The sequence below is a fragment of the Ambystoma mexicanum genome, chromosome 4p (genome assembly GCF_040938575.1).
Source record: "Ambystoma mexicanum isolate Mex_15411 chromosome 4p, UKY_AmexF1_1, whole genome shotgun sequence".
In the NCBI taxonomy this organism is placed as follows: domain Eukaryota; kingdom Metazoa; phylum Chordata; class Amphibia; order Caudata; family Ambystomatidae; genus Ambystoma; species Ambystoma mexicanum.
Window position 1 is genome coordinate 617,108,944 of NC_090927.1, and position 27,159 is coordinate 617,136,102.

General features: G+C 42.9%; 1 protein-coding gene across 4 annotated transcripts in view; it reads right to left on the bottom strand.

Moving 5' to 3' along the window:
• The window catches only part of KHDRBS2 (KH RNA binding domain containing, signal transduction associated 2), a 2,055,883-nt gene that overhangs the window by 67,354 nt on the left and 1,961,370 nt on the right, over nt 1-27,159 (bottom strand). For all 4 annotated transcript variants that reach the window (XR_011260416.1, XR_011260414.1, XR_011260412.1 and 1 more), the window contains 2 exons: nt 15,129-15,254; nt 7,775-7,843 (listed from right to left, as the gene is read on the bottom strand). The gene's annotated coding sequence lies outside the window, so the exon portion shown is untranslated. The remainder of the gene's footprint in view (nt 1-7,774; nt 7,844-15,128; nt 15,255-27,159) is intronic.

The following is a 27,159-nucleotide window of genomic DNA, read 5'->3' on the forward strand; positions in this document are numbered from 1 at the left end:
GATGCTTCTGTCATCATGTGTGTCATTCTCCTTCGGAGACCTAACACATAGTCAGTGACTCTCACTGGCTTGGGGGAAGGAACACTCTCCAACCCCTCCTTAATTAGGGCCAATAGACCTCTAACTGGATGACCATAGAGGAGCACAAAGGGACTAAATCCAACTCCCTCCTGAGAGACTTCTCTATAATCAAAGAGTAGACATGGCAGTAGAAGGTCCCACTTTCTTGCAAGAGGTTCCTCTAAAGCACCATCATGCTCTTCATAGTTCGGTTAAACCTCTCTACCAACCCATTCGTCTGGGGATGGTAGGCAGTGGAGAACTTGTAAGTCACTCCACAGTTTTTCCACATGGCCTGCATGTAGTGTGACATAACGTTTGAACCCCTGTCAGAGATGACTTCCTTAGGAAAACGTACCCTGGTAAAAATTCCTAGTAGGGCCTTTGCAACTGCCTGAACAGTAACAGTCCTCATAGGTATAGCTTCAGGATACCTGGTATCAAGGTCTACCACAACCAATATACATCGGTTGCCTCAAGAGGTTGGAGGGTCTTAGGGACCAACAATGTCAATTCCTACCCTCTCAAAAGGAACTCCCATCACTGGGAGAGGCATCAAAGGTGTCACATTCTTGGCTCCATTCTTTCCAGATGTTTGACAAGTGTGACAGCTCCTACAGAACCTATCTACATCAGACCCCAACTTAGGCCAGTAGAAATAAAAAGAAATCCTTTCCTTGTTCTTCTTAAAGCTTAAGTGACCAGCTAAATGAATATCATGGGCTAACTGTAGGAACTGGTGTCTTGTCTCCTGAGGCACTACATGTCTTCTGTAGCCCCTGGGATAGACTCAGTAGGTTCACTGTAGAAGAGGCCATCCTCCCAGTTCAACCTGTTCTTCCCTGGCTCTTGCCCATCAAACTGGGAAGCTGCCTGTTGGCGAAGACCTTCAAGAGTAGAACACTCTCTTTTGACCTCTGCTGAAGTCTGCCCTACAGGGGGCACTTTCTGCCAGTAAAGACTGCAGCTCAGGATGGTCTTTAGGATGCAGATCTCCAACAGGGTGAATGTCTTCTTCCAGCTCTGAATATTCAGCAGCTGATTGAACCTCTCCTGATTGTTTCTCACAATCAGCCTGTTGCTGGAGGTCTCTAAGGTGAATGGAATTAGCACCTTTTTGAGAATTCTCCCTAACAATGGGTGCATGCATTCATAAACACATAAAATATCTAAAGCCACTATATGATATGGCATTCATCACACGGCTGTAAACAAATGTTTCTAGGTGCGATAAGATAAGGAGGGGGAAACAAAGGGAGTACAAAATAACGATCTTACTAGGCCTTGTGTATTTCAGATTGCGCAAGTTCAGGCAAGAGGGAATGGGAGAAGTGCATTTAACTCACAAGTGCAGCTAGCGGGTGGCTCATAAGTGCAGAGAGAAGGGACTGTAGGGTTGCAAATACAGAACCTTAAGTGCTGGGGAGTCCAGAGGCAGTGGGTGGGCAACTGGACATGCAGGAGCCTAGGCCCACATTCAGAGGGTGACCAGGTGACCAGTGAGCGGATCAGTCAGGTGCATCATCAGGGGAAAGGAAGAGGGAATGCAGAAGCAAAAAGGAATCTTTTGATTTGCTTCTGAAACCAGAGGTGGTTCTGCTCGAGTTTGAGACAGAGAGGGAGGCTGATACAGAGGGTGGCCTCAGCTGAGGAGATAGATCTGGCTCAAACTCTCTGCTTGGAGAAGCGTCTGACCCTCAGAGAGTTGGAGGTGTATGAATGGAGAGCTTGAGAAGGAAGATGTTTTGGAAGAGAAAGTTAAAGGTAGAGCGGTCCCAGGCCCCAGAAAGCCTTGTGGATGATGCAGAGGGTCTTGAAGTTGATCCTTGCAGCCACGCGAGGCAGTGAAGAGATTTCAGAGCTGGAGAGATACAGCCCCTGGGTCTCGCAGTCCTGTTCTGGATAAGTTGTAATGGTCAAAGAGTAGAGGCAGGACGATTTAGAAAAAGGCTGTTGCAATAGTCCAGCCTAGAGAGGACCAGAGCTCTGGAGACAGTGAGTTTCTGGGGGAAAGTGAGAAAAGGAAGAATACCTCTGAGGAGGTGCTGCTAATAGTTCGACTTCTTAGAGACCTCAGAGATGTGAGGAGAGAAGGAGAAGGTGGAGGCGCTGATGACACCAAGGTTCTTAGCCTCACAGGAAGGAGCAGGAAGAGGGCCCAGAGTGGGTGGCCAAAGAGGAAGAGGAAAGCAGTTAGTGGGTGTCCCAATGAGGAGGATCTCAGTCTTACTGACATTAACGCAGAGATCACTGGTGGCACACCATTCTTGAATTGCAGCCAGACAGTCTGGTATCAGAGAAGAAGCATATGTGGGTGAGGGGAGCCTGAAATAGAGGTGAGTGTCATCCACATAGAATTGAAAATTGCAGCAGAAAGTAGCGATGCAGTGGGCAAGAGGTGCCAAGCAAGTGGTTGAAGAACCATGGAGAAGGGTTAGACCCCTGGGCAGCACCACAAGTACAGTGAGAGATAGAAGAGAGGAAAGACCCCAGTTGGACCTTAGAGAGTCAGTCAATGAGAAAGGAGGCCAACCAGGCCAGCGCCTAATCAGTAATACCAAAGTTGTCACAGAGACAATTGAGCAGGATGGCATGGTTGACCATATTAAAAGCAGAGGATAGATCAAGGAGAATGGGGACAGTAGGGATGTTAGAGTCAAGATTGTAGAGCAAGTCTTCACAGATGTTCAGGAGAGCAGTTTCCGTGCTTTTCACATCTCTGAAGCCAGACTGGTTGTCATGGAGGCAACCAGCAGATTCAGTATGTAGATTAATCTGGGAGATGGCCAGCTTTTCCAAGAGTTTGCCCAGGAAAGGAGTGATGGAAATCGGGTGATAGTTAGTAGCTGGAGAGGAAGGATTGGCTGAGGGCTTTTTTAGAAGGGGGTGCACAAGAGAGTGCTTAAGGGGAGGGGAAAGTTCCAGTGACAAAGGTGTTATTGCAGAAATCGGCCAAGGCTGGAGCAAGGGTGTCCATGTGGTCCTTGATTTTTCTGGATGAGCAGAGGTGAACCTACTTTGATGAGAATTTCATAGATCAGACTTGTCTTGAAACATTGTCAGGGATGAACAGGGGAATGCAAGAGAAAGGAGGAGGAGAGGCGGCCTCGGCCGGGCCAGGAGTGGTAGAGGAGGAGGACAAGGAGGTAGAGGAAGCAAAGGTGGACAGGATGTCATGAGGTTTAGTAGGAACAAGAGAGGTAGAGACTACAGCAGGATTGGCCAGCTCCTTGAAGATTTAGAAATGTTCAGCCACAGAGAGGCAGGCTTGCATGTAGGCTCTCTTCTTAGAGAAGACAGAGAGTCTGGGTGTCAAGGACAGACACATACCAAGAGTTGCACTTGGATTTGGGTTTTAAGCTGATCCTCATGACAGGGGCAAGGACATCCAGCGTGTTAGAAATAGAGGGATGAAGTTCAGAGAGGGCTGTGTCAGGGTGTGAGTCAGCCAAAGGTGCAGGAGGAGGATAGAAAGTAGCAGTGAAAGCCTGAACGCTTCATGGGTCAGATGACCGAGAAGGTAGGTGGCAGTGCTTGAGTCGGCTTGACCTGCAGAGAAGAGAGAGGGAGGTGCAGAGAAAGGAGAAAGTGATTGCTCCAAGAGATAGCAGTGGTGAGAGGGTTTGCGAAGGTGAGGTCTGAGTAGATCAGAACATCCAGGGTGTGCCCTGCAGAGTGAGTCGGGTCAGTGGGAAGAATAGAGAGAGAGAAATGCAGTGGTTGCGAAAGAGTCCTAAAGTAGTGCTGGTAGCATCCAGGTGGATGTTCAAGTTTCCACGGAGGAGACGTTGAGAGGTAGAGGCAAGGAGCAAGGAGGAGAGATCACCCCACTCAGAGAAGAAGAAGGTGGCATGGCCTGGCACAGTGAGAGAGAGGCCAGGAGAGATAGAGAGCCTGCAGACCAGGCTTTCAAAGGGGGAGTAGTGCTGCATTGGAAAGCATCAGGGTGCCACTCAGGGAAAATCAAAGCTACACCCCCACCGGAACAGTTGGATCTGGGTTCGGAGAGGATCTTGTAGCCATCGGGAAGTAAAATGTTAAAACACATGACAGAGCTGGCCATGAACCAAGTGTCAGGGAGACCGAGTACATCCAAATCAAGCTCTTTCAGGTGATGTCAGATGTCAGAGGAGTGTTTGACAGCTGAACAAGAGTTGAGAGTAGCGATTTATAGCAGTTTGCCACATTGGAAGGAATTCCGGGGAGGGGTACAGGCAGAGGTACACCCTGCTGAAGTGTCACAGTTGCCCGCGGATGGGCATAGAAGGAAGGAAAAGAAGGTAGTGTAGTCAGAGAGGGAGAAGAGAGAGCCAGAGCGATGGCAGAGGCAGGAGGGAACAGGGTGGCCAGAGAAGCAGCAAGGGGTGCCAAAGAGGTGGCAGAGGAAGGAGGCAGCAGAGGAGCCAGAGAGAGGTAAGAAGCGATAGCAGGAAAAGAAAGGAAGTTGATAAGGCACGGGAAGCATTTATTTATTTATGTACTTATTTATTGTTTGCTTGTTAGGTGCTTATACAATAAGAATATACTGTTTCAAACTGCCCACAGGGCAAGGAGGGACAGATGGTAGATTACAACACAATATTAATAGCTGAGGGGACGAGGAAGAGGAATTAACCTACTGTGCCTTGTGACTATTTAGAACGTGCAAGTGCAGAAAGGAAGAGGGAAGAGGGGGTAAGTGCTGGGGAGTCCGAGCTCGTGGGAGAGCCAGGGAGGAAGCACTAGGAATGTTAAGTGCTACATGGCCAGAGCCACAGGAGGTGTAAATGCAGCAGCGTTTTGAAACAGAAAAAAAATGCAATTAGTACCCCCGTCTAACAGGCCGGGGTACTAATGGCAATAAGCCCCACGACGGTGGGCCAATACCATAACTATGGGCCCCTGCGGCATTACCTATGGCGGGATTGGCCTGCTGTCTCTGGCCTTATTGCTACATTATAAAAGCAAGTTTCCTTGTTCAACATGTGATTAACATAGTCAAAATACAACATATTTCTATGCATTTTGATAGGCGTTTATGCGGTCTCTTTTGCAGATGCTAGATTCTCTTCAATGTTATAGTGGAAATCAGAGCGAGAGGATTACAAACAATGGTTCTCTGCCCTGTGGGGACATACATCCAGTTGCATATGTTATGTGGAGTGACGAGATGCCTTATCCAATGCACAAGATATACAGGTTGCTTCTCACTTTACAATTCTGAAGTTGCGGAAGTGAGCAGGGCAAAGCTGAAGATTTGCATTACTCGTTCTGCAAACTTGGTGGTTTAGTATGTGCGTGGCACCCCGCCCACCAAGTCATAAATGAGCAGTGGACGAAGTGTACGAAAAGAGGTAGGGGAAATATGTTCCCTACTGGCCTGCACCCGTCCCCACAGACCACATTCGCTGCGCCCCCTCCCATGCACAATAAAAACACCAAAACACATGTGCCTGCTCGTTTAGGAAACGTCCTGTGCAGGGCACTGAAAGTGCAAGTTTCAACTTCCTACACTTTTATTTTAAAAAGAAATCGTTCTAGAACGGTTTCTTTTTAAAATAAAAGTATAGGAACGGTAAAACTTAATTAAAAGAAGTAGAGGAGCACCGCTCCCGACCGCTCCCGCCACTTCCACCACTGTAAATGAGCGAATTGGGGTCTACGTTAAAAATGATTATAACCAATATTGCTGATATGCTTAGCTATTGCAAACAATCAGCTTGCCACACTCTGCACATTCTTTCTGCCAATGGGTCACTCCGTCATCCAAATTGACTGGGAATTTGGCTATGCATTGAAAATACCTTGAACATACCTGCTCCAATACAGAGGCAGGAGAAATATGGACTGAATTACTTTGGTTGTACATATTATCCCAGCACTTACACAACTGGACACACATGGGCACACATGCCAAAAACCTACAATCAACAATAAACTGGGATTAGGAACAGTTTTCAAGAAAATTCCTTTAATTGCATACAATCAATCAAATAATCTCGCATGGCTGCTCACAAGAAATGCATTTTTATCAGATCAGGAGCCACTAGGATGGGGAACATATCCATGTCAAGTTAGGAGATGCAAAACTTGCCAACACATCTTCACCTGATCTGCTGTAACATGCCTACAAAACAAAACAGTACAGATACACAAGGGACATACAATTGCAAATCATCAAAACTATACCTCACCCAATACATGAAAACTGCAAAGAAAATATGTAGGTGATACTTGCCATGAACTACTAAATGAAAAAATGAGCCTGCATATCTACACCATCTTCAAATGCAAAACAGTAATGCGAGTTGGTCACCACTTGGCATAACACCGGCACACACTGCAGGACCTGTCAGAGATGGTGCTGAAATGTGAGCATTTGAATATCACACAAATATAATACACAGCCTAAATAATGTTGACATGAACATAGATATAGGATTTATTACACACTAAGCTGGCAATATTTGAACTTTGGACTAGAAAGACAACCACATTAACAGTGGCAGAGGACAACCTTTCATTACCACCTCTCATGTACCGGTCTGGGACACCACATATTATAGTCCTAAATGTGTTAGGAAGGACACATGACACAAAAAAAGTCAACCGTGGATATGTGAGTTGAAAGGATTGTCACCCGTTATTGAGAATGAGGAATCTGAAGGAAACAGTGGACAGTGCACCATTCAAAAAATGGTAACATAATGTGGGAATTGCCACGTGGTATGCAAGCCAGAAAGGCACGCTTAATCACGAGGCATAAGAGAATATATTTGGAAATTGCACCATTTAAACATTGAGCATAATTCTCTGTTGGTATCATCATATGCAGATCAGTAGACATAAGTAACACTGGCTGACATAATGTACAGCATAAGCACAGCATGGAGGTTGCAAAAACATGCACTTTACTCTGATCATGTTTTAGTTTCAACACATTGGTGCAGTGTGTGATTTTAAGGCTAGTTGGGGGAATTGCAGTCACTGCAGTTAATTGCATGGATGTGGATGCCTGGGTGAAGCAGATGCATATTGTCCTTGGCAAATGGGAGGGTGGCTGAAACAATGGCATTTTAAGCTTATTTTACATGTGAACAATTTGAATCTGCATGGAGAATGAGTGAAAGAACACAGACCTTTTTTTCTCAATTGTACATTTTCGATTCGTGTATTTCCGGAATTTCTCTACACTATCTTTACTGATTTGTCATACTTAATTGGTCCCTCTAAATAAACATGTTGTGCTAAAGTGTTTATACACATCACACATTAAATACAATACATTGTGTGAATGTTTAAAATGTGATTTCCCATTACTGGAGGTGTTGGGAAATGTGTTACAACATGTGGAAGTATTTTCCTATCCCAAAGTTAACATTTTCTCTTTCTCGTTTTCTATTTAAATCATATGTCTGCCACTGTTTTTCTCCTGTGGCTGATTTTATTATACAACAACTAGCTAATGAAGAATTCTGTGTGACTTGAAAAGCATATGTATTTTTCCATTTGAGCTAAATATTTGTGGGTGGTCTAATGATAGTTATCAAAACGTTGATGTTAAAACTAGACGAATACTGTGCAAATCTTTTCTTTGAAACATATTTAATAAAATTACCCAAAGTATGTTATTTTCTTTGCCAGTTAGAATTTATAGACATACACGTAATTATTAACTGTTTTTATCAAATCTTGTGCTGCAAGTGACTTAAATTACGAGCACTTATATTTTTACCTTCATCAACTGTTCCCCAATCTTCATGTTCGTGTTGTGGATTTCACCAGTTTCATATCCCTTTGTTGCCTGTCACATGGAAATTTATATTTAGACCAAAAATGTAACCAAGTTGAACATATGAATGGAGAGTTCAGGTTAATATAAATATTTTTTGTGTCTTGGTAGAGCATTTATGATAATTTTTCTAAAATTACCATTTGCATTGATTACCAAAAAAAGGAATAGATTTTGATAAGAAATATGACAGAACATTTTATCTATCAAAGAAGATATAAAATATACCTTCACATTACTTGCCAAAAAGGAATAGATTTTGATATTAGATGTATGATAACATTTTAACCATCATAGAACATACAAGGAAAACTCCCAAACCCAACAAATAAGAAACAGTGACCAAAGGGAAAACAAGAAAATATTGGTTGCAAATGAGCTATTTAAAACAATGGAGAATAACTGAATGCACATACATTAGGCTTCACATGTTTTGAATGTACTTATATGTGCATGATCTATAGCAACCACATCACCCACCCAATGTTATGAATTAATCTGGCCTTTTTTCATTTAACATTTTGAATATAAGACTATTCATTAAACATGCATTCACCATCACAGGTGTTTGAATATAATGATAACGAAAACAGATCATAGATTGACATAAAATGATTTATAATTTGAAGTTAGGATATACAGGATTGAACATTATGATAATATGCAGCGCACCAAATTAAACCAATTGCATGTTTTGGCAAGGATCAGATAATGTGGCATAGCTGGTGCAATATGTAATGCGGGATGTGTGGGATGTATCTATTTGGATGCCACTTGAGAACCAAATTGAGACAAATTGTTATTTCATGGTCGTTTGCAGCCTTTGAATCATCTGCATCCATAATAATGGGGATGCTGTTGCTTTCTTTTTCTATGGGAGCTGACTGCTCTAGTGGAGTATATGTTGGTACCCCCGACCCTCAGGGAAATTGACTGGTTGGGGATTTAGTACTTTATCAAATTATGCTGGGAAACCAGCTCTTCAGATATTAAGCTCCACTTTATCAGGCGTTCGAGCGCATCCATATGCAACTCAACATCATAGGCGAGCATGTATTTTCATGTTCCAATATATGCAAGTTCACCATATTTCATTTTATTGCATTACGAGTGCAGTGCTACTAGAAGAAAGCCACGATACCTAATCAGAATCGTGAATCAGCCCTTATTAAGAAACATTTACACCACTAGAAGATACTAAAACAGTGCAACAGGAAATCAACTACATTTGCGCCAGGGGGCCACTCCGGTGGTGATAGTGTGTGGTACAAATATCCATTAACATTAACATAACATTAACATTTGTAGAGATTATACTGTCAGCGTATAGTTGCATCATGATTGTAAAGAGATTACACACAATACTAACATCACAAATATGAAATATATGAGAATTATTTTTGTTTCCAGGAGCCCTGAAGAAGAGAAGACATTCTCGAACACCTGTCGGCTCATTGAATCTCTGGATCATTATATTTTAGTCTGCACTATCAAATATTAAATATCATTTATGAAATTATCTTGAAAATTGATCCTTTCCGCAATTTATTTTTTCCACACCACTATTAACACAAGAGATTGAAAACATTTGAAACTTGAACCCACAGTGACTACATCTTTTCATATGGAATGCTAAGGAAGTGCCCGATACCCCATTCAAGTTTCATGCACCACGAGTATATATTTAAAGTAGCTTCCTAGCATATTGATCAGGATAGGTTATCCCAAAGTTGTTGGTTTTCTAAAATGAGGAATGGTTGACATCCTTTTTAGAAGAAATTCCTTTTAAATATCACGGGACCTTCACTGAGAAATGTACATTCATTGCAGTTTGCATATTTGGTGAAATGCTGTCTGAGTAACTCGTTTTCTAAAATTTAGTAATTTTGCTACAGAGAGCCGTTATGTTTGAACAGCAATGTAATCAGCTCCCCGCAGCAACATTTTTGACAATTGCACTGCAGGGGGCACATGTAAATCATGAGTGCATGGTAAACAGTGTTCACAAATACAATTACACACTGCGCAACATGCAAGCCAATAGAGATCCCACTCTATTGCGGATATGTGTTCCAATCACCTTCAGAAAATCAATACATCTTAATCTGCATTATGAACATGTTGGTGGAGGTTTTTATTTTAGCAAGCTAATGTCGAGGGCATCATTGTCAGTGCAACATAATGTGACGTGAAGCTCTGGATACATGAGGAATACATTTTGTTAACAAAGAGTTAACTCAATTGGAGAATATACTCAATATAGCAGATATTCGGAGGTGTTGAAGCATTGCTACATGATTTTAGAATGAGTATAGTTGGGATAGGATGGTCGGAAGTGAAGGGATGAGTAGAGCATGTGATGCTGGACTAGAATTAGAACATCATGTGTTAAGATTTTTTACACTTCAGCCCATTTTTACCTCTAGGTTGGAATCTGTCCTGGAGGTGGGGAGCTTGAGGTAGTGCAGTGTGTGTGCTACACAAAAGTACTACAGTGCAAGTCTCTAAAAATTCTTCCAAGGGGCACAGGAAATACCTGGTGTCCCACGTATGTTGTAATCTGCATAAAGCAGACCACTGCTCAAAGCTCAAAAGCTGACAGCTGATGTAAATGACTCAGCTACCTGCCACCCATCTCAAACACTCCTTTCATTAGGAAATGACTAGACACATTCATATATGTATAAAAACCTGGGTGGTTTTTGAAGCAATCTTCCACCTGGATCAAGTATAGAATAACTTTAGACCAACTTGGAATACAGAATCAACTCTGTGTTCAGTCTGGAACACAATTAAAAACAATGCAGATTAAAATGCTAGGAACATATCTCATCTGTGGTTTACACCAGCCAGGAGATCCTTCCAAAAAAGCCCAGGGGACACCGTTATTAAGGGAACAGTGTTGTGCTGGATCAGCTCCCTCCTCATCACTCTTATGGCCCCCTACAAATCTAAACCATGCCCATGACCTGTGGTGTATACCCAAGAGTCAAATTGTTGCCTTTATTGTTCATGACAACCCTTCTGGATCTCATGAACCACAAAGGCAGATCCTGGTGCAGTTATGTGGACAACACCCACATTATTTTCATACTTGACAACACTCTGCCATCAAACCCTCCAGACACTAAAACATGCCTTTCACATGGGGCCAAATGGATGACAGCAAACAATCTAAAAGATAAACCTACCGAAACAAAACTAATGCTCAGCAATCCAGCTATCTCTAACACCACCTCAATTCCTTGACCTGAAGAGATGGACTTCCACATCCACTGTAAGGAACCACTGAACCACAACAGAGAACACCCTCACACTTGAACAACTTGTGAGAGCCATTGTCAGAAAGTGCCGTTTCCAACTCTGCACTCTCTGATTTATCATAGCATAACTAACATTCTTCCACAGATCCATACCTGTGATATCACTAGTGCTATGAAGACAGAACTTCACTAACATCCTCATTATATAACTCCCAGACTACCTCATAAAGAAACTTTAAGATGTCCAAAATGCAGAAGTCGGATTGCTCTTCAGAAGGAAGTGATCCATGCATCCAGGCACCAGCATTACAAACACTCCATTCTACCCACCAAGAAAAGGACACAGTTAGTAACCATTTGCATCACACGTTGCTCTTGCCAAGAAAAGGGTCCACTATCATTTAGAAGGACGTTCTAACACTGCACACCTTCCAAAACACTGAGGTCCAGTAATGCTGTATTAGTCCATGTCCCAAACATTAATAAGAAAGGAGGAATCGTGTTTTCCCTACTGGCTACACAACTTTGGAACAACCTACCTAAGCATTTTTGCCTGGAAAATACCCATGTAACATTCAGGAAACAGCTCAAGACTTGGCTCTTCTACTAACAGATATGGAGAAAGGAATAAACCTGGAGCCAGACAAGTAACTCCTCACTACTAAAATCTTGCAACCTTACAATTTCACTCGCTCCTCTTAGATTACTCAGCGGGTTGAGTGTACTTAAGAGACCCTTACCATATTCATCTTTTATCAACAACTAAACCAATCACTCCTTCTGTGCCAATTGACTGCCTTTATGGCTGCCTTCCAACAGTACATACCCCTCTCAAAATGTTCAATATCAGCACACTGATGACAGGTACTTCCGACCTGCACCAATTTAACAACACAGGTTTCTTCATCTGACTTTCCACTATACGACTAACACCCCCACACTTGTTTGTCTTACAGAGCCCACACAGTGAGGCTAGCATTAATTGCAGAAAAGCACTATATAAGACCACATATCTAACCCTATTTTATCACATAACTCAGACTTTCAAGGTGAGTGCCGTAAGTGATGCCAATATTTCCAAAGAGGTCTAAGAATGAAAGTAAAGGCATGGGTTATTAGCTACCTAAAAGTGGCTATCAACCCAGAATTAAAGGAAGGCTAATTATGTGTATGCTTGGAATAAGCCTGGATGTTGTGTTTTAGGCCATTTTAGGATTTGTTTAACCACTTCTTTCTTATGTTTTCAACAAAGGGGTTAGTGTATGCGGAGTAGAGACATGTGCACATTGACTATAAATGCAGAAAACAATCTTTCTCATCAACAGTTTTTGACTAAGTCCACTAGATTTCAATCACTGAATAAATCACTGTGAATGTATCTGATTGTCCTTGTATTAATTCAATATGAGAGGGATTGGGGAATGCTTTGCTTTATTAGGGAGAGTACAGGGTAAATGAGAATGCATGAGTGGAGAAGGGACTTGCATCAGTGGAGTTAGGTGAACAGGTGTATGCACATAAGGTATAAAGTCCAATTCTAATCTTGTTGTCTTTGCATAGGGATTGTCTGTTGGGGTTAAATATTAATTGCAGCATTTAGTTACTCCTCTGTCACCTCATGCGCAGTCCCCCACTTCTAAAATAGCCTACCTTGGATCCGAACATCCGTGCCAATTACCAGCCCATCAAAACCATCCCCTTCCTGCTAAAAATCCTTGACAGGGTTGCATATGTTCTGATCCAAGATTTGCTGGAATTACAAAATGTACTGGGTTTATGTCAATCTGGCTTCCATATGCACCACAGCACCAAGTTGGCCCTACTAGCCCTAAAGATACAACAAGAGGACATCAAAGTTGCAGGCAATCCAGCAATCCTCTTGCACCGTGACTTGTCTGCAGCCTTTGATCTGGTGGATCACCAAATCTTGTGCAAACATCTGACCTCAGCAGCACACTTCACACCTGATACCATCACTTGGATAGCTTCCTTCCTCTTTGAAAGAACCATGATGGTTTTCTCAACCATTGTGGCAGCCTCTCCACCCACAGTCACATGCAGTGTCCCGCAAGGCTCCTGTGTTTCCCCAACACTTTACAGTATATTCACTAAGCTATTATTTGACCTGCTTGACAGCAAAGGAATCACCTACACAAACTATGCAGACAATATGCAGGTCCAGCTCCCCCTCACTGAGGACTATGACACTGATTCTCAAAATCTCCAATCCATCTATCACGCCAGATGTGGATGGCCTCCCACCAGCTCTGTCTTAATGATGAAAAGACAGAGATTCTACAAGTAAGATCACACCCCACGCTCAAGAAATTCTGCCCCACCTACAAATCCTTCACCATCGAGGGCTTCTGCATCCAGGTCTCTAGCAGCGTGAAAGGCTTGGGTTTTTACCTGAATTCCACTCTCTCCCTCAACAGACAGGTCAATGCTATTGCCTCTTCAGCCACCCACACCTCGAAATTAATCATTGCTTGCAGACCATTTCTGACTAGACTAGACTACTGCAATGCCATTTTGCAGGGACTTCCTCTCACAAAATCAAAAAACGACAAACTATTCAGAACGATGCCCTCAGAGCAACTCTCAACATCTCCAAGCATGATCAGATCTCAGCAGTAAGAAACAATGTTCATTGGCTTTCAACCTGGGAGTGTACCATCTTTAAATCACTCGCCATCACGCACAAGTGTCTCTCTAACACATCACCCAGGTATATGCCTGCACAGACCTACTGACCGATTCAATTGAAATCGGTGGGCACCAGCTTCCTGGTATGTGCTGTTAAGAATTGGAATGTACTTCCACCCTACCTCAGATCTGAGCAATCCTAATGGGCCTTCTGGAAACACCTGATGACCTTACTGTTTACCAACGAAGTTGATTATCATTACAATTAGGATAATTGTTATTTTATAATGTGCTTAAACCAGCAAGTGGTTTCTAAGCGTGGGATCAGGGTTCAAACCTGTGTTGTGCTGCATTGTCTTGCTTCCAAGACAAATGCGTTGCCCCGAGATATCCTGCCTCCCATTGAACAAGAGAATTTCAGATGTCTGTAACCTTCTATTTTAATCTATAACCAGCGCTTTGATGCCTCTGGGATTAGTGCCCTTAACACATGTAATAGATCCATCCATACATAAATACATGTTTTGGCTTGGCGTGATGGTTGAGGCTAGGTAGGCGGTAGGGAGGATGTTATACGCTGTGTGCAATTGTATTCTAGGTCGACATAGCTATTTCACATATAATGGCAAATACATTTCTTGAACTTAATGTTCATCTATGCTATTTGTACATTGTGATGGCTGATAAATGTACCCTGCCTGGGTGATTAAGTGACGTTCTCTGAGAATAGCATTGCCCACTTGACTACACTTCAAAGTGACTTTAAATGCAGCCACCTTCTCCTGCAGCCTCAACATGCTTACATTCTTGCTGGTCACACTGCATGATCCATCTCTCCTGGGTACAGCGAATCGTGCATGGTGAACAACCCTCTGGTCTAGTTTATCTGCAACTCATGAGATCGATCCGCAATTTCTTTTTCACAACAATATTTCTTATTCCGATTTGAAATATAATTGGGAACGTTATACCCAGGGCCCATTGGCAAGATTCTATGTTGTCATTATAGTTTTCCCCTTAGACACTTCTCTGTTGAACAATTGGTAGGGAAAGTACGACAGTCATCCTAGCTTCTTGTTAAAACATAACCTTGTTCAGTTAATTTTCAAGAGTATCTCCAATTAAAAGGTACTGTTCATTGTTTTATGTATCACATTTTATGTAGTGGAATTGTACTTCATTTAAGGTGCTTTGCACTTAGACGTACCTTGCTATTAATGCATATTATGTTCACATGTGCCATCAATCAATTACCCCAATTGCTGTTTCAATGCATCTGCTACAGCAACTTCCCTATGTTAATTAAAATAATCAGTTGTGTTCTTAAAACTATCTATCTGAATCAAAATGGTGTACCAATCCCCAATTTTTGGCATGCTTATGCTTACCCACTGCATCATTACGGCGTTTCACACAAGCATGAATTCTTTGAACACTGCCCCTTCTTCAAAAGCAGTCAAATTATTTCAGGTGTCACAGGTTACTCAATATACGTGCTTCGAGGTCAAGTTGATCTATTTGGGAGAAAGCAAAACATGTATTGGGTCAATAATAGGTTTAGCATATGTATTAAGTGTCTGACATTTCTAAATCAAATGCGACACATCTTGTTTGATGTGGCCACATTTATTACAGCTATTGACAGCTCATTGGTTATATTTGTACAAGTATACTTCATGTCATACGATTGGAATGTGTATACTATTGATGTACTTTTGTTACAAGGCTTTTGCGCAGCCATTGTACATACCTTTCACATTTCTGTCATTCTTTTTCTGTAATTTCTCGATTCAGACTCGCACTTAATTTGACTGTATATCTGTCTGGCTCTTTACCTTCCATATCCTTTGCTATCTCAAATACAGTGAGATACAATTTCTATCTATCAGACTATTAGGTAATATCTTCCTCTGTGCGTATATGGCTTCCAGAAAAGAGGAACAGTGATGACATTGTAAGTACGTTCAGCTTTGGAGTTATTGTGCTGCAGTGTCACTTATCAGCTCCTTACCCACAGATAATGTACACATTAGTTAAGTTAGTTTCTTTGACTTGCCCATAGTTCTTATTTTCAGAAAGATGACATCTAGGTAAACTGTGAATTACTACATATAGGCATATAGTGCTGGATGCCCTCCTGAAGCACACACGAGCCCACATATCCCTACCAAGGACTCCCCACGAGATTTTTGACACAACAGTTGCCTTCCATGCACTGGCAGGCATGCCAAATTGTATAGGTGCCCTCGACTGCACCCACATGGAGTTGGTGGGCCTGCATGCCATGGAGGTGGTGTACCGCAACCGCAAGCAATAGCACTCCATCAATGTGCAGATTGTAAGTGACGGCAGCAAGATCACACATTGTTGTGCCCGATATCCTGAATCAACCATGACTCAATGGTCCTGTGGAACTCTACGCTATCAGGCTACATGGAGCAACATGCAGGACAACGTGCCTGGCTGCTTGGTAAGTTGCATGACAGGCACATGGAGTGAAATGGGGGGATAGATGCACACACCACCATTGGGTCATTGTTGATGTGACAGCACGATGTGCACACCACAAAACACTGTGCCCCAAAGAAATCCTAACTAACTTGGTTTTCCTGCTTACATATTCCTTAATGATCTCTAGTGGAGTCCTGGAGAACAACTCTCTCCACCATACAAGTAGGTTCCTGAGTGAGTGGGTCATGAGAGCGTTCATGCTGAGTAGCCTTCCCATCCATGGTCTTTTTCAAGGCACGGGGGGCAGAGCGCATGCGGATCTGAGGTGAAAAAGCAATGGTTGCACGGCATGCACCTATTAAAGCCAGCAGCAGTCAACATGCGCCATGGACAGACTAGGGCACCAGTAGATGGTGCTCCCAAAACCAAAAAAAATTGAAAAAATCAAATTATTAGGGAAAGCACATGGAATTACGAGGCTTGAGGACTCACCCAAGAGCATCCGGAAAATAGGAGAGGGGTGTCGCACCGGTTTGCCGGGTTAGTGAAGCACATAGCGTATGCTCCCAGGGACGCTCCCCCGATTGCGTGGATACATTTAAAGGGAAAGTGCTATTTCTATGGTGAAAAAGTTTCCCTTCATGTCCGTTGCAAGGGACACTCATACAGGATGGAGGAAAGGTGATGGGACATAGGAGCATTAGGTGTTTTCACCACCTTTCCTGTGGGAGTGTAGCAAAATGTGTGTGTGTGTGTGTGTGTGTGTGTGCACTCCATTCCTTCAGGGGTTATGCAAAGTATGTGTGTGTGTGTGTTTCCTTCCCTGAATGTGTGCTGAGAACCTTGTGTGGGGCCCCCTTCCATGCACGGGTGTGGCAAAAGTATTTTGTCAACCCTTTCCCTGCGGGGGTGTAGCAACTGTTAGTAAGGTCTCAGTACCCTCTTGCCCTTTGGGAGTTCTCAAAATGTTATGTGGGTGTTCCCCCTGCTATGTGGGAATGAATGTGAGTGTGAGAGATTCAGACAGTCAGAAAAGTGTTTTGTTCAAATGGGAACATATCTAGGTATGCTACATTCTAATCATAGGCATCTGAATTCTTAATCATCCTTGCCACCACAAGTGGCCTCCATATACGGTCATCACCAATCACAGTATCATTTAACCTTGAGAATCTGAACTGGTAGTATCCCTGACAAGAGCAGCCATGGCGACTGTCTAAGACATAATGACCAAGTGAATAAAGAATTGTTATGTGAAAAAAAATTACTTATCCTCATTTCACTTTTCCGGTAGAGGACTAGAGCAATTGCCTTTCACTTGGACAGAGGTCACCTTCTGACTTAACAATGATCTGCTGCTGACACTGAGGGTTCTGTTGCTCTGTCTGCTGAGATGTGGTGCTCATACATTTTGATGTATACCATTCGCTTGACTTTTCCATCATTGGCCACCAAGACTTTGCTGCTAACAGAGTGGAACCAGTTGAATCCAACTAGTGTGCACGGCACATTTAGCTTTGCATAATCTCTCATATTATCATCCTGCTGTCATCAAACCGAGAGATTATCAGCCTCAACCTACCCGTGATTCACTGTTGGTGTGGGAATTAATGAATTGCAACTCTTTTCATCTGGAGCCTACAAGAACCTGTTGATAAATGTAGGGTACACTTCAAAAAATAGCTGCCTCGCTACCAACATACTGCCTGACACAGTCACTTAACCTGTGTAATGCTATAATTGAAGGTAGATATTCCATGCTTTGCCCTGCTGATATTTACATTTCAGGGTTATGTGAAATGGTCACATGATAGCAGGCTCTTTCCATCTGCGCCCATCAAGAATGGGCTGCTAACTGCAGGTGATCGGCTGAATTCAGCTAGTGTAGTCCTCATGTTCTGCCTGTAATAGTGGTCCCACCTAAGAAGTGATTTAATTGGAGGGTGATATGTTCAGCCTCACGCTTTGGTAACTGTTTACTGATGTTAGATTACTTAGTCAAGTGACTGGGGCAAAATAATTTGGAAACATTTTTAAATTTTGAGCTTTACAAGCTGTCACTATGTGTAGCTCTAGGTCTCATGAGCGACTCATGTGACCAGGAAGCAATGATTGGGAAATAGTTTAAAATTCCAAGCCTTAAGAACTGGTGCTCTTTCCCTCTGTGCCTGTCAAGAGCTTTCTGCTAATTGCAGCTACCAGCTGAATCCAGCTAGCCTGGCCACCAGGTTCTTCCTAACAGTGGCATCAGCCAGGTAGTGCTGTCATCACTGGGAGATGCTTGCCCAGGTGAATGACTGCTGAGGTCACATGAATTTAGGAAGTGAATATTCTGCAGCTGTAACTTTGATCTGCGTTTGTAGGAAGTCTTTCCTCTTGGTGGCTTGTTTTAGGCCTCAAATACAAGGACATGATATTACTTTTCCCGCTGTGTGCATGTTAGGTGTGTCCAGTTGCTTGTTTCAGTAACTGCTTATGTTTTTATTATAATCTAGCAGATGTACCCGTTCTCCGAACGGGTTCTGTAGACACACATGGTAACACTGATCCTGTAGGTCAGTGTTCCGATTCGCTTATCGCTTGATGTGCTTTGCACCCAGAAGTAAACTGCACTGAGAAAAGGTGCGTGTGGCTGGCTGACATACCTCGGAGCGACATTGGCGGAGGTGAGAGTTGGTGAGCTGCTGCAGTCTGGGACCTTCTTTGCTCTCTCCCCAGCTGTCACTCACCCTGGCATGGTGCAGTTCATTGTGGTGCATTGCAGTGCAAATATCTTGTAAGCAGTACATCCTAGGGCCTGGACCTCGAGTTGTGTTAATCATGTTGGGACCAATCCTTCTACGACCACATTGATTTTTTGTTGATTTCAGGCAACCGACTCATGTGTGAAGGGGCTGAAATCCAGATAAGGGGTGGGGTTCGAAATGCCATGTAGCCAGTAATGTCTGGTGGGTCCTAACAGGTAACTATGCAAAACCTGGTGTAGATTGGTGAAACAGTGTGGAATTGTATAAGGAAAATGGCTTTGCCACAAGCCCACAAACCCAAAAGTAAATGTTGACTTTTGTTGAATTCCAGGAAAAGGGGTGGTGTGTCCAAATATCATGTAGTCAGCAATGTGTGGAGGGTCCTTACAGGCACCTAGGCAACACTTGGTGTAGATTGGTGAAAAAGAATGGGATTTTATAAGGAACAACGCCAGCCAACAAATCCTGCCACACACAAACACATTTTGACTATATATATATATATGTGTATTCAATGAAAAAACCTTGTTAAGGGGACGTTATGGTTAAGTTGCGCTACTAAAAACCTATGAAATTCAGTGAAAAAACTTTGTTAAAGGGACGTTATGGTTCCAAGTAAAACCGAATAACCCCTGAAATTTGCCAGTTATAGTAAGCTAAGCAACCATAACTCCCGCCACCAACGTCCACTGCTAAGACTAACACCCGGAAATCAAAGATGACATCACAAATGTCATTGATGACATCACTGATGACATCTATCCTAATTTCGAATAACTTCACCACAAAGACAGTCCCAGGTGGACATGGCCACTTTAATCCTGTGTTTTGTCCCTTGTGGTCATGGCCAGTAGCCAGATTGTTCGGATCATGACCTTATTCCATGAACCGGACTGCCCATGGCCACAGGCTACCCCTCAGTCACTAAAGGTATCCCGCTATTTTTTGTAACTACATTATGACACTTGTCAAACCATGCTTGTAGGTCTTTGCTAATGATCCTTACGCAAGCTTGCTGGAAATCCACCCATGTTTTATTTTTTCAAAAGTGTAGAAAGAATGCACATACAATCGTCATATTAACTAGCCCCCAATTGACATAATCCATTCAGACTTTAAGAAAACATTTATATCTAGATCTATAATATTTTTGCAAACCTTTGTGTTGATTTATCAAATGGCACCACATTTATACGCCTTTACATTATTTTGGCACCCCCCTCTAATTTTGCCCCCCTCTTGACAAAATCCGACCAAACTTTGCAAAAGCATTTATATCTAGATCTATTATCAGTTTACCAAATTAAGTGTAGATTCATCAAATGGCACCTCATTTATAAGCCATTACATTACTTTGGGACACCTGCTCTAATTTTCCCCCTCATGACAGAATCCCACCAAACTTTGTAAACTCATTCGGAATCAGGTCAGAAATATCCCATCCCATCCTCATCACCCCTCAGCTCCCCAGAGATTATTTGATAAGTTTGACAAGTGTAATGCTCAGAAAATATTATTGTCCCGAGGGTATTTGTATACATACGTTGATCGATAGTGCACACATTTCCAATGCACCTTACCTTAATTTTCCTCTTTTGTAAACATGCGAAATATGGCAGCAGGGCGTGCCCATCTTTTGCTAATCTTATCCGTTGCTGCATCAGCCTAAGGTGAACTGCCCTGACGTCACTAAATCATATGCCCTGCCCTTGAGCATCACATCACCAAACCTAGTGATATTCTTCGCCTTTCTCGGTGACGTTCAATGGCAGCGTAGCCAAACGCGCCCAGTCATCACCTACGTGACATGACGCCGAACCCGAAAATTAACACTCATCGTCTCACAACACAGCACATCACAATTCTGAATATTAAACCATTTGTTAAAAGGAAACAACAAGACTGTACAATTTGTAAAAGTACTTTTATTTCACAATAAACGCTCCGAGAACATCCGACTATTGCCATATTAAATCAAATTGGAAATTTGTTTCTTCGCTCACGATCCAAAATGTTTATCGTGAGTCACGCGTTGTTCTTTTTGCGTACACAAGGGGATTGTTTTGTGTAAAAGAACCGCTTGGGTCGCACAGTGAATTCCAGGGCTTGTACATCAACCTGGGCTGGACCACCGTAAATGATGTTATGTTGCTCCTAATCGCTAGTACAGCCTAAGGGCATATGGGCCCTTGGCGATCGTCCCAAAAAAGAGTCGAATATATCCAGTTGTTCACAAGTATCTGCAGCTGTCGGTTAAAGAACCCGTCAGTTGGCATGTAGAATCTATGACAATCGCAGAATGGCAGAATGTACCTGTTTCGAAAACATAATAGAAATGTGTCTCACTAGCCGATCTTTATTACAATTTATCTATTGACTTATTAATTCGGCATAGAGTTTAAACTAACGATTAGCACAGACATGAAACAATCTCAACAGAGAGAAAACAACATGGAAAGTGGTACACAATTTGCTTCCGAGGACATTGCTATGCAGTATGACCAACTCTAAATGGGATATGGAAGCTGACGCTACAATTGGAGGTGCTCATAGATGACATTTTAATGAAATATTAGCGTTGAGCCTTGGAGAACCGAGTAGTGGTCTACATGCATCTCAATGCTAGACTCGCCATGTGGGCGGTAGAACGGACATTCCACACAAAGGTTATACTTGCATTTCATTGCAATATGCCACACAGAACAAACAAGTAGAATGCAACCCGGAAATAATGGTCAGATAATGATAAGTTGATGCTCCTTCGGGTATAAAATCATCAAAAATCAAACTTACATTATATTCACCATTTCCATTCTCAGACCGTAACGCGGACTCCGTTCGCACCAATGATTTTTCATAAACTATTTACAGGTTCCTTAGTCCAGTTTGGAAGGCATAACCTTATCATATCTTACATTATTACAACCCTCCTTTCATTCAATTCCTTTCGGAATGGTCCCTTTGTCTCAAGGTCAAAAAACAATTGAACCTTATACTGTGTGTCCGAAGCGTGGGCTTCCTTAGCTCGCAAGCAAACATTCAAAGCTGGTGACCTTCACTCAGAATCAAAATACATTCTTATTTTGAACAACTTGCCTCACCGCATCTATGAGAAGTGTAATTCCGATGCACGTGCAGAGCCGGTCTTTGCATCAGGCAGTGCAGGTGGCTGCCTGAGGTGCCAGGCTCTAGGGGGTGCCAGTCTGACTCCATTATTATTTTAATTACATTTTAACACAGACATGAATAGCCCTTTCTTTGCCACGCTCTGGGTGTAGCACAGGCACATCAATTTATAAACATCAAGCGTTTTAATTAAGAGTGTAAAATAACCTGAAATTGCTTCTATTTAATATTAATAAATATTGGGCAACCATTTGGAATGTAGTATTACTCTGTAATACCACAAGGTAAGGTTGGGGTTGCAGACTGCAGAAGCAACAATCTATGTTTACAAGTCCAGCATTTACGTTTCTGCCTCGCCATCTGTGTTATCACTGAAATAAGGCAATCAATTTGAAAATTAGTGAAGGTTGCAGCCTAAAAACACTGTGCAGAGAAGTGATACAGCACCCACATGCGGTTATATATGTTGTGGGTCGTCCTCGCTTCCATAGCACTCTTCAATCTGTCCGAAATGTGCCCCAAGCCAGGCTTCCCCATGCTGCTTGGTTTTGCTAAAAGACTGCACAGGACACACACAGACACGAAGCTGCACCCATTGTAGTGTTGCACCCAGTCACATGCCGAGGCACACACAGGCACTGAAGAAGCACCAGATCAGACACAAATGAGAGGGTGTGGATAAATGGTGGGCACAGCCACCGGTTAGAATGACCTCCCTCCTAATCAAGTGCACCCAACCCCACACCTTGAGTGAATCAAGCAGAGCCCAGGTAAATACCCATGATCATCTTCAGTGATACTCTTCCGTTCATCATGTTTGGTAAGACGAACAGAGCCGTAGAAGGACAAGGCACAGAAAATAAATGGTGGTGGCAGCAACACATTTAACGAATGACTGGCAAATGGCAATGTAAATTATTTTATTGTTAGCACCTGCAATCGTATGCATAGATTTTTAGGCAATTGAAATCAGATGGGTGTAAATTATTGCATGTCAGGGGAGTGATTGTAAGTGTAGGGGCAGGAGGCCATTCTTTTTCACAGCAGAGCTTAAGTGTGTGGTTTCTGAGTGGTTTTATACGTCAGAGATATAACTGATTGTAACATTGAAGCTGCACTAGAATTGTCTCAGTAGAATGTGTAAAGAAGTTAGATGCCCCCACACAAGTAAGTTTGCCCCTCCCCATCGTCTCTGAAGTTAGCACCTCTGCCAACATTTTGGGGAGTGCCAATGATGCTTCTGGTCTGGTGTGCAATCTGGTCTAAAACCGGCCCTGTGGGGGCTGCCCTTCCTCGATGGTCGTGGCGCTGCTAAGGGTCAGGGAAACTTTGCAATGACAGAATACGCCCTACTCCAACATTGAAGTAGAAGAGTCAAAGTGTTTCTGGCAATAGCCCCATCTGTGCTTAGGTCACAGACTCCTTCACTTATGTAGCCTAGGTCTGATCCCTTTTGTGGGATTGTAAGGGAATTTTTAAAGTGTGGAATAGTTGAAAAAAAAATTAACAAAGAGGATACATTTTAACAGATAAATTGAATGCTTTATTTGGACCCTATTCAAAAACATTGTTGATCAAAAAAAACAGATGGTAATCATTTGTACCTGGATTTGAACTGTTCCACGAGCTCTGTTTTAGGTCGACAGGGCATGCTATTTGTATTTGTATTTTATTTATATAGCGCAGCCAGGCCCAAGGGCAACCAGGCGCATATCTTGACAAAGGTAGTGTAATACAGTACTGGTTACAATTCAAAGTGTAAAGTTAGCGCAACATATACATACAATAAGGTTCTACATAATATACAATATAATGTGCAGGAATATCTACAGTCGTGGTAGAGCTGTACATAGTTTACAATGTGCTGTGCACAATATCTACAGTTAGCAGGAATACATACAGGTGAAGGCAGTAGAGAGCCGAGAGAGAGTCCCGAAATGAGTGTGGTCATTTAGGCAACATTGGTACCTAGCCATAATTAGGTTCTATGTTTGAATAGGGTAGGAAAATGTTCAGATCTAATAGGTAGAGGTATTGAGTTCCATAGTTTGGAGGCAAGGACAGGGAAGCTGATTCCCCCAGCTTTCTGCAGTTTGTATCTGGGATGGTCAGACAGTGTGCTTTAGCCGATCTAAGTAGTCGGGCGGGCGTGTAGTGAGAGAAGCGAGAGGAGAGATATGTGGGGGCCTGATTGTTCACACATTTATGTGGGAGGGTAAACGATTTCAGAGAAATTGTTTGTGTCACTGATAACCAGTGTAAGCTTCTCCTTGTCTCAGAGATGTGTGAGGATCTAGAGATGTTAAGGGCAGCTCTAATTGCATTATTTTGCGTAACCTGTAGTTTGTTCAGGTTACGTTGGCTAGTACCAACATATAGGGCATTACAGTAGTCTAGTTTGGACATAACCAATGTCCTGGCTAAGATAGTACAGTTCTGTGTGGTGAGGAAGGGGTGACATGCTGTAATAAGCTTACACGTGTAGGCGGATGCCGAGACGACTGCGTTAGCTTGTTTATTAAGTGAAAGGGTGGAATCGGGGTAAATTCCTAATGTTTTGGTGTCGGAAGAGACTTTAATAGTGTTACCATCGAGGTTGAAAGTTTTGAAGGCCTGGTCGACTCTGTTTAGTCGTTGAGAGCCCAGGATGAGGAGCTCTGTTTTATCGTCATTAAGACAGAGCTCATGCTGGTCCATCCAGGGTTGGATGACTTGATATATGTCATTCAAGGCTTTTGTGTCTATTAGGTAGTTGCCTGTGATTGGGATGAGTATCTGGGTTTCATCAGCGTAGTTGGTGTAGGTGACACCCAGATAATCAAGAACATCAAACAGTGGTTTAATGAAGATGTTATAAAGCGTTGGTGAGGTGCAAGAGCCCTGAGGTACCCCACAAGGCACCCGAGTAGGTTCTGCAGAAGCGGTAGGAGCGAATACCCTCATCTGCCTGTTGTCCAGGAAGTAGCTGATCCATTTGGTAGCTTTTGCAGAGAAGTGGACAGCAGATTTCGGGCGGCGACAGAGGATTTGATGGTTTACAATCTCAAAAGCTGCCGATAGATCGCGGAGTAGTAGTAGGGCCAATTTGCCGTTATCTTGTAGGTCCTCAATTGGGGTTTTCAGATCTAGTAGGGCTGTTGTCAGATTGTCTTGTGCCAAGCAAGTTGTTGTTATCTAGGTATTTTTGAATCTGTAAATACACTGCCCTGTCCAGGATTTTCAATAAGAACGGGACCGTGGTGATCGGCCTATAGTTAGTGGGGATACTCGGGTCCAGCGATGGTTTTTTCAGCAGTGGGATAACCCAATCGTCCTTAAGCTTATTGGGAAAAATGTCTGAATGGAATGAGGAGTTAATAAAGGCAGTGATGAAAGGAGCAAGTTCATGGGCAGATTCCTTGATGATGGTGGCGGGACAGGAGTCGCCTTGACAGTTGGATGGTTTCAATTTACTAATGATACTTTCCACCTCGTTAATGGTGAGAGGGGCAAAGCTGAAAGGAGTGTGCGTAAATAGGGGGTTTCTGGGTCTATTTGTCAACGGTTTGCTATGGGAAGAAGTTTGTAGGCAGTTTTGCTTGATATTAATTTTAGCCTGTAGTGTAGATATTTTAGTAAGGAGAGCTTTTTGAATATTTTCACACACCAGATGTTGTCCTTATTGCAGTTATCTGGGGTCGAGGATGGGGCTTCTAATTCTTTAAGAATTTTGAATAACTCCTTTGTGTTAGATTCAGCCTGTGAGATACGTTGGTTGCATGTCTCTTTTTTGGCTTGTAGAATTAGTTCCTTGTAATTAAGGGTTACTAGAATGAGGTTGTATGTGTTAGTCTCGCAGGGTAGACTTTTCCAGAGTGCTTCAGCGCTCCGCTTTACTTTGCGAAGGGTTCTAAGATATGGCGTGAACCAGGAGTTGAGGTGTGCATGCCGTTTGGATTTCCTAGTTTTAAGAGGTGCTCTGGTGTTAATGGCTTTGAGCAGGGTTTGGTTGAAGATGTCCACCTGGAACGTTGGGTCGTCAGGTGAGAGAGCATGATTATTAAGTATGGGCAAGATCAGGGGGAGAAGTTTGGCCTAGGTAATATCATTTTTGTTTCTAGTAGGGATGGATGGCGCAATATTGGGTTTGATGTGGGGATCTATAGCTGGTATGTCAAAAATGATGATGTGGTGGTCCGACCGAGCACAGGGGTCGTTAGAGATGATATGCGTGTTACAATTTAAGTCGGCAATCCAATCGAGTGTCCTCCCTTTTTTAGTGGGTAGGTTCAAGAATGCTATGAGAGAATCCTAGATTTGAGATATTACTGGCGATCTCACCAGCATGTGAGTGATTGGGATCTAAAAATCCAAGGTTAAGGTCACCAAGTAGTAAAACTTGGGAGTTAGGTTTGGTGTTGTCTAACAGGATGGTTGAGATGTCATTAGAGAAGGTAGCAAGTGGACCCGGGGGTCTGTAAATGAGGTGCATAGTGGCTGTACTGTTGTGAGAGAGAGAAAGTTTGACTGAAATGAACTCAGCAGAACTGAATTTTGTGTTGGGGATCAGTCTTATGTTTATGTCATCTTTGTGGATGAATGCAACTCTGCCTCCTTTGGAGAGGTTAGAGTTGCAGTCATTTCTAATAATGGAGTATCCATTAGGAATGGCAAGTGCCAATAAGGGGCCTGAAGCTGCGTGAAGCCACGTTTCCGTAATGGCAATAAAGTCGAGGTTTTGTGTGGTGATGAGATCAGCGATATCAAGGGCATGGGCGGTGAGGGATCTAGCATTGATAAGAGAAGCCCTCACCTCATTTTTAGGCGCTGTCTTAAGGTTGTCTGGTTGTACCTGGGCAGGGTGGGTTTGGCTGGTGTTAGTGTGGTTAATGTGGGTGATAGGTTGGAGTTTGGGTACGTGAAGGAATCTGGTTCTTAATCTGATATTTCTCAGATGTAGCGGGCATGGTTGGTTAGGTGTGGGTTTAGTAGCAAAATGTTGAAGCCATAAGGCAGGAGAGTTGAGGTAGGGATTAGTGTCGTTCAGGAGGTTGGGCTTTCGGGTAGAACAGTGTATCGGTGTAAAAGGTGAGATGGGTGCGGTGGAGTGATAGGC